This window comes from Thalassophryne amazonica, chromosome 21, assembly GCF_902500255.1.
Source record: "Thalassophryne amazonica chromosome 21, fThaAma1.1, whole genome shotgun sequence".
In the NCBI taxonomy this organism is placed as follows: domain Eukaryota; kingdom Metazoa; phylum Chordata; class Actinopteri; order Batrachoidiformes; family Batrachoididae; genus Thalassophryne; species Thalassophryne amazonica.
Window position 1 is genome coordinate 25,008,629 of NC_047123.1, and position 8,514 is coordinate 25,017,142.

The 8,514-nt window shown below is 39.2% G+C and overlaps 1 long non-coding RNA gene across 1 annotated transcript; it reads left to right on the plus strand.

The window, feature by feature from the left end:
- The first annotated feature begins 320 nt into the window (after positions 1-320).
- Positions 321-2,681, plus strand: LOC117502771. Its single transcript, XR_004558405.1, has 3 exons — positions 321-539; positions 1,104-1,747; positions 1,938-2,681. It is a non-coding gene; the product is annotated as an uncharacterized LOC117502771 (long non-coding RNA).
- Positions 2,682-8,514: the final 5,833 nt, after the last annotated feature.

Sequence of the window (8,514 nt, forward strand, 5' to 3'; positions counted from 1 at the left end):
TTCTGCAGTAATTGCGCCACTTAGTGTTTCACACATTTTCAAAGAAGTTGAAAATTTTATGAAATAATTGTCTCATTTACTGTTTCACACATTATAAGCAAAGTGAGTTTTGTTTTTTGTTGTTGTTGTTTTTAAATAATTGCTTCATTTCATGCTTCAACCATTTAAAAAAAGAAGTGCATAATTTTTTCAGGTTAATTTCGGTTCACATGATGAAACGAGGAATAATTTTCTGAATCATTTCGCTTTGTGTTACAAAACAGTGACTTGTGGTCTGAAGCACTTGGTTTATGTATTGTTTGGTTTTCCCTAGCAGGGCATTGTCTTGTGAAGCAGTTGATTGTTTAGATGAAAGATTCAGTTAGTTTTGTCTCTGCCCTCACAGTGCATGGAATATTTCTGGCAAAGTTTAAATCCATTCCAATTTTTAAAATTATTGACATTATTTTCTCTGCATGAACACCACTTGGGATAACTGCAACAATGGGAATACATTACTGGAACAAACCTGACAAGGCCACACAGAACCATATGTGATGGTAATGCTGAATTGCAAAGAAATATGTGTGATTTATAAATGCAGGTGTTGCAATCTGAATGCACATTATAATTAGATTTTGGTACACCCCCCCCCCCCCCCCATTTATTTATTCATTTGTTTGTTTAGTTTCTGCAGATTTTGTTTAAACTTGTCACAGTGTATTTTGTGTTCAACTGGCACTTGTAAATTAATTTATAAATATTAACACCAACTTACCAATTGAGTGTATTCAATTAACAATTATTACTTCTCAGTGGAATGCAGCATTTTAACAGTGACATTGATCAAGCACAGCTTCAACAATGGTTCATTCTTTCGTGTGTTTTTATTCTTACTAATATCTGAATATCAACTGGGCTTTATGTGATTCCATCTTAACTGTTCCAACAAACAGCTGGGTTATTAGAAGCTCACAAAAATACCCCGCTCTGTTCCTTTTTTAGATTCTAATTTGGTTCCGCTGTGATTTATGACTAGCATCTGAAGAGAGGTTGTGGGGGGATTGTGTGCATCACAGATGTGCTTAACATAGATTAAAATTTTTTCTTCTTCTTCTTTTCAGGGAGGCAAATTGAGCTCCCGAAGCAGAAGCGAACCATCAAGCATCCAGGTTTCATAAAATCTGAATTCTCCCTGTGCAGGTATAAACTTTGAACTGAATTCATCACAGTCTGTGTCTGCAGAAACAGGCAACCAGAGATGTCACTCAGTGCATGAACACACATGGCTCAGGCTTTTTTGGCTCTTAAAAAGGAAATGCCCACAAGAAGCCTTTGTAATGACACTGTGAAAAATAAATCCATCCTGAACAACCAAGCAAAGTAGGCAGAATCTTAAAGATGACTTTACTGGAAAAACAAGTAAGTTTCAGGTCTTGCAATGCTGCTGCTACAAAGTGTGGTGATGTCACATTAATGTCTTAAAACTGGCCATTCAATTGCAAGATCAGGATTCTATGTCAGTATATCATGAGCTTTACTTCTTTTATTCCAGTCTTCCTATCGGTGAAACAGTCTTTGTTTCCATCTTTGAGGTAGGTTTCATCTCACTGGGAATGGTGATTGTGTGGATTGGAATAAGTGCCGGGCTTTTACAGCTCACTGTGCGGGGAAAGGTGCTTGTGGGGATTCATTTTAACAGCATTCAGTGACCAGAGCAGTGGGGCTTCATGCCCAAGAAATCAACCATTGACCGCATCCTAGCTCTGTGAGTACTCGCTGAACACAAGCAAGATTGTTAGCAATAATTGGAAGCCGATGTTGATTTTTGCAAATCATGCATGTGTTTGACTGGGTGTTGGGTCTGGTTTACGGAAAGGTTTACTGACTTTTATTTGCAGACGATGGTGCAATTTATTTATTTTTGTTTATTTTATTTATTGTTGCTGTGATTGCAGCTCTTGATAATCTGAGTGAGGACTCGGAGTGTCTGGGTTTGACATTATCCTGGCTCAAGAATGTCCAGGCTTTCCATGACTTGCTGGGCTCAACCAATGGAAATGAATCTATGCAGTGAAAGTGTTGAACTTGTCAAGAGATTCATGTGACATTCATGTCTCTGGGTCCTTGGCTTTTGATATATAGAGATTCATAGGAACACCTCAAGGGGTCATGAGGTCCCTGGACAGAGCTTTTTGTCAATGCCGACAAAAAAGATTTTCATTTTAACCTGCCAATTTATTTAGGCATTGTGAAAAAATGTGCCCATCAGAACCATGCAAACATCTAAAAATCAAATAAAGAGGAAAAAGTGTGCAAAAGGCTGTTTGATAATTGTCATTATTGTTCATTTACTGTGACTACTGACACATACACCACAAGGAAAACTACAGGGGTGTTGCAATACTGCAAAACCACAAACTTCGCCAGCTCCCTATTCATCATGTGGACATGCAAACATGTATGGTGAGCTGTGTGCATTCTGTAATTTGGTAATTGTGCACAACCTAGGTTTCTAAATAAAAAACAAAAACATACTGGTTAGTTCAGGTCTTGGGTCCTGGATAGAAACCATCTAAGCAGACATCCGGTTCATCACCACCTCCTGAGAGTAGTCATGGTTCTGGATCTTTGGAAATGCCGAGATCCAGTAGTGTTCAGAATAATAGTAGTGCCATGTGACTAAAAAGATTAATCCAGGTTTTGAGTATATTTCTTATTGTTACATGGGAAACAAGGTACCAGTAGATTCAGTAGATTCTCACAAATCCAACAAGACCAAGCATTCATGATATGCACACTCTTAAGGCTATGAAATTGGGCTATTAGTAAAAAAAAAAAAGTAGAAAAGGGATGTTCACAATAATAGTAGCATCTGCTGTTGATGCTACAAACTCAAAACTATTATGTTCAAACTTCTTTTTTTAGCAATCCTGTGAATCACTAAACTAGTATTTAGTTGTATAACCACAGTTTTTCATGATTTCTTCACATCTGCGAGGCATTAATTTTGTTGGTTTGAAACCAAGATTTTGCTCATTTACTAGTGTGGTTAGGGTCATTGCCTTGTTGAAACACCCATTTCAAGGGCATGTCCTCTTCAGCATAAGGCAACATGACCTCTTCAAGTATTTTGACATATCCAAACTGATCCATGATACTTGATATGCAATATATAGGGCCAACACCATAGTAGGAGTAATATGCCCATATCATGATGCTTGCATCACCATGCTTCACTGTCTTCACTGTGAACTGTGGCTTGAATTCAGAGTTTGGGGATTGTCTCACAAACTGTCTGCGGCCCTTGGACCCAAAAAGAACAATTTTACTCTCATCAGTCCACAAAATATTCCTCAATTTCTCTTTAGGCCAGTTGATGTGTTCTTTGGCAAATTATAACCTCTTCTGCACATGTCTTTTATTTAACGGGGGGACGTTGCGGGGGATTCTTGCAAATAAATTAGCTTCACACAGGCATCTTCTAACTGTCACAGCACTTACAGGTAACTCCAGACTGTCTTTGATCATCCTGGAGCTGATCAATGGGTGAGCCTTTGCCATTCTGGTTATTCTTCTATCCATTTTGATGGTTGTTTTCCGTTTTCTTCCACGTGTCTGTTTTTTTTTTGTTTTTTTTGTCCATTTTAAAGCATTGGAGATCATTGTAGATGAACAGCCTATAATTTTTTGCACCTGTGTATAAGTTTTCCCCTCTCCAATCAACTTTTTAATCAAACTATCCTGTTCTTCTGAACAATGTCTTGAATGTCCCATTTTCCTCAGGCTTTCAAAGAGAAAAGCATGTTCAACAGGTGCTGACTTCATCCTTAAATAGGGGACACCTGATTCACACCTGTTTGTTCCACAAAATTGATGAACTCACTGACTGAATGCCACACTACTATTATTGTGAACATCACCTTTTCTACTTTTTTTTACTAATAGCCCAATTTCATAGCCTTAAGAGTGTGCATATCATGAATGCTTGGTCTTGTTGGATTTGTGAGAATCTACTGAATCTACTGGTACCTTGTTTCCCATGTAACAATAAGAAATATACTCAAAACCTGGATTAATCTTTGTAGTCACATGGCACTACTATTATTCTGAACACTACTGTACCTCTGGAGATCCAGAGATGCCTCGGAACAGCATAAGGGGTGATAAGGTCCCCGGACAGAGCTTTTGTAAATTGTGACACCATTGTGGGAGATCAGTAGAAAGAAGATGCAAGTCTTCAGGTTTCTGGCTCTTCCTGTCTTACTATATGGTTGTGATACTTGGGCGCTAACCAGTGTCATGATGACTGGATGCTTTTTGTTGCCAGGTGTCTTTGGAAGACTCTTGAGTACCATTGGAATGATTTAGTGTAAAATGAACGGTTACTTAGACTTGGAGGAGGACAATCACTTGAATCATGAAGGAAAACCCAGTTACAAGATGTTGGCCCAGTGGTACACTTCTGAGCGTGATCCAGTGCACAGGTGCCTCAGTGCAAAGGACCCCAGCATTTAGAAAAGCCCATGGAGATGTCAACATATTACCTGGCTGGAGCAGAAACATGACTACTTTACGGAGTTGGGGATGAACCAGTTGTCTGTCTGCTTAGATGGTTTCTGTCGACGACCCAAGACCTGAACTGACCTGTGTTTTTTGGCTTTAGAAATTCAAGTTGTGCACAGTTGCCAAATTACAGAATGCACACAGCCCCCCCCCCCCCCCCCCCCCCCATGTGTGCATGAACACATGGTGAATGGGGAGCTGGCGAAGTTTGTGGTTTTGCAGTATTGCAAAACCCATGCAGAATTCTTTGTGGTGAATGTGTCAGTGGTTACAGTAAATGAATACTACTTGTAATTATGAAACAGCTTTTTCTGCACTTTTTCTCTTTATTTGCTAACTTCTAAAAACATTTTCATGGGTCTGTTGGGCACATTTTTCATAATGTCTAAATAAACTGGCAGGTTAAAATGCAAATGTTATCTTCACATCTTTGGGAAATACCCAGATCTCTCCAGACACTCCTGACTCACTGCCCTGAAGACTGGACACAAACGGTAGTTTTTTTTTTCCAGCCATCTGTTTAATTTCCTTCCTTTTTCTTTTTAAAATAATCTCAGACGGTGACAGTGTCAGCTGTGTGTGTACTAACCTGTGCAGATAGACATTTTCAGCCAAACTATTTAAAAATAATACACAGCATGGATTTCATGTTTCTGCTACGCCTGAAAAAATTCCATATACATAGTGATGACAAAAGCAAAGCTCTGAAATGTTTAACCCAAATGAAGCATTTGCTGCACAAAGCAATTAAATTATCTCTTTTGGGAAAAAAGTTCTTCTGAATTCTCCTTTTTTCTAGGGGTCACTTCAGTAGATCTGTTATGCATCTCTGTGTTGATTTGGCAAAAGTTTTTATGCCAGATGCCCTTCTGATGCAGCTCCACATTGCATGGAGACTGGGCACAGGTGGTGTTGAATTGTCTGTTTTGGAAGCAAGTGTACTGACCACTTGGCCATCACGCTGCCCCTGTGAAGAAATGAAACAGTTGCTCCAAAAAGTGATTCATGTTTAAGAAACATACTGAAACTATTTCTTCAGAAAACAATCCCCTGATTCAAAAACTATCAAAACAATAAACAATTGCTTCAGAAAGTGATTCACTATTTCAAAACTGCAAATGAAACAATTATCTGAGAAAATAATTCACTTTTCAAAACACTTGAAGTGGTAAATGAAACCATTACATCACAAAATCATTACTTCAAAATGTTTCAAAAAACAACCAAACAAATGAAACAGCTGCTCCAGAAAATGATTCAAGTTTTAAGGAACGCAGAAGACACCAAAAGGGAATAATTGCTTTGGAAAACACTTCACTGTTTCAAAATGATCAAAGCAATAAACAGTTGCTTTCAAAATTATTCCCGCTGTCAAAATTCTGCAAACACAAAACTAAAGAATGACTTCAAGCACATCTCTTGGACAGTGTTCTTCTGACATTTTGTGTACCACATCAGGATTTCTATAAAATGGTATTCACCTTTTCTGGCAAACAGTGGTTCAAATAATTAAGAAAAGTCAGATTTTGCACCACCTGCATGTGACACTTCATAGTCATCGCTCTCACAAAACAACAGGCTGCCAGCTATCGTGTCATCAGTCTTTTTCTCCCGTGTTGATCCTGTTTCCATTTGTGTTGGAGCTCACGGGGCATTAATACGATGAGACATGAACTCACTCTTTGGGACTCGCATCATGTGTCACATATGAAAATCCAAAAACAGAACCTTGCTTTTGCATTAAGACGTGAATCCTCAACTAAACTTAAAGCAAATAAGATGCTGATGTTAACTGTATATTAGTATGAAGTGATGTTTAAATTAGCCAATCAAAACACTGCCTGTTATTTGATTTTATGTCCATGATAATAGTAATACAAAGTTAGCCTCCTACTATTAATGATGTCAGGTGACCAGGCTTCCCAAACCCATGTGACATTGATTTATCCATGTAAATATAGCACTTCCTTGGGAATATCACAACAAACAGGAGACTGAGGGGTCAGCAGGTGCATGAGGATGAGATAACATGCTGGAAAAAGTGAGTGCACAGCAAACAATAGAATGACAGAGATCTGTAACCAAGCAATGTGAGACATATTGCATGGTACTGATGATGTTTGGAGTAATATCATCCTGAAACATTGCAGACTAATGTTTGTAGTGGACAGACGCTACCAAGCATTCTTTAGATGGCTTGTATTCATTTATTTACAAGATTATCAAGCACACAGACCTTGTATCTAATGAAACACAGGAACTCTCTAGTCAGGAAGCACCCCACAGTGCTGAAGACTTCTCAGCACCTTTGGCACCCATATCCCAAAGCAGCATTTGACATGCCACCAACATACCACAGTCTGAACCCATTGAGGAGAAGATTAAGTGGTCAAAGATGTCTGATATCAAAGAGTGGGTTAGCCTTGTCGAGGACTTGGACAAAGTACCACTAGCGGGAATACGAGAGCGGAAAGTGAATAGTCTCACTGAGATTGCGTACAGCCTAGCAAAGGAATGATTTGGAACAACAAAGAGAAAGGTCAATATCAAGGCAAGAAAACAACCAAACAGAAGAGAGAGAGAGATCCATCATTTAAGGAATGAGATCAAGAGCCTTAACAAGCAGCACTGAGGAAAAGGAAGGGATACAGGAGCTCACAAGCAGCCGTCGAGAGCGCCTCAGCAGACTAACAAGGGCAGAAATAGCAAGGATAAAGAAAAGAAGAAGGCCCAGTTCATAAAGAATCCCTATAACTTCACCAGGTCCCTACTCCTCCTCCTATTCAGTGGTCAAAAATGGATTTGTAAACACCTCTATCCAAAGTTAGGGATCCCAGAATTTGCGGGATGCCTGGAACACACGGGAGTCCTACGCCAGAGGATACACAAAGCCAGGTCAAACAAAAGTGGCCTAACAGTAGCCTGGCTGGACTTGGCTAATGCCTATGGGTCCAATCCTCACGATCTACTCAGGACAGCTCTGAAGTACAACCCCTGGCAATAATTATGGAATCACCGGCCTCTGAGGATGTTCATTCAGTTGTTTAATTTTGTAGAAAAAAAGCAGATCACAGACAAGTTATTTCAAATGGCAACTTCCTGGCTTTAAGAATCACTATAAGAAATCAGGAAAAATAATTGTGGCAGTCAGTAACGGTTACTTTTTTAGACCAAGCAAAGGGAAAAAAATATGGAATCACTCAATTCTGAGGAATAAATTATGGAATCACCCTGTAAATTTTCATCCCCAAAACTAACGCCTGCATCAAATCAGATCTGCTCATTAGTCTGCATCTAAAAAGGAGTGATCACACCTTGGAGAGCTGTTGCACCAAGTGGACTGACATGAATCATGGCTCCAACACGAGAGATGTCAATTGAAACAAAGGAGAGGATTATCAAACTCTTAAAAGAGGGTAAATCATCACTCAGTGTTGCAAAAGATGTTGGTTGTTCACAGTCAGCTGTGTCTAAACTCTGGACCAAATACAAACAACATGGGAAGGTTGTTAAAGGCAAACATACTGGTAGACCAAGGAAGACATCAAAGTGTTAAGACAGAAAACTTAAAGCAATATGTCTCAAAAATCCAAAATGCACAACAAAAGAAATGAGGAACGAATGGGAGGAAACTGGAGTCAACGTCTGTGACCGAACTGTAAGAAACCGCCTAAAGGAAATGGGATTTACATACAGAAAAGCTAAACAAAAGCCATCATTAACACCTAAACAGAAGAAAACAAGGTTACAATGGGCTAAGGAAAAGCAATCGTGGACTGTGGATGACTGGATGAAAGTCATATTCAGTGATGAATCTCGAATCTGCATTGGGCAAGGTGATGATGCTGGAACTTTTGATTGGTGCCGTTCCAATGAGATTTATAAAGATGACTGCCTGAAGAGAACATGTAAATTTCCACAGTCATTGATGATATGGGGCTGCATGTCAGGTAAAGGCACTTGGTTGAT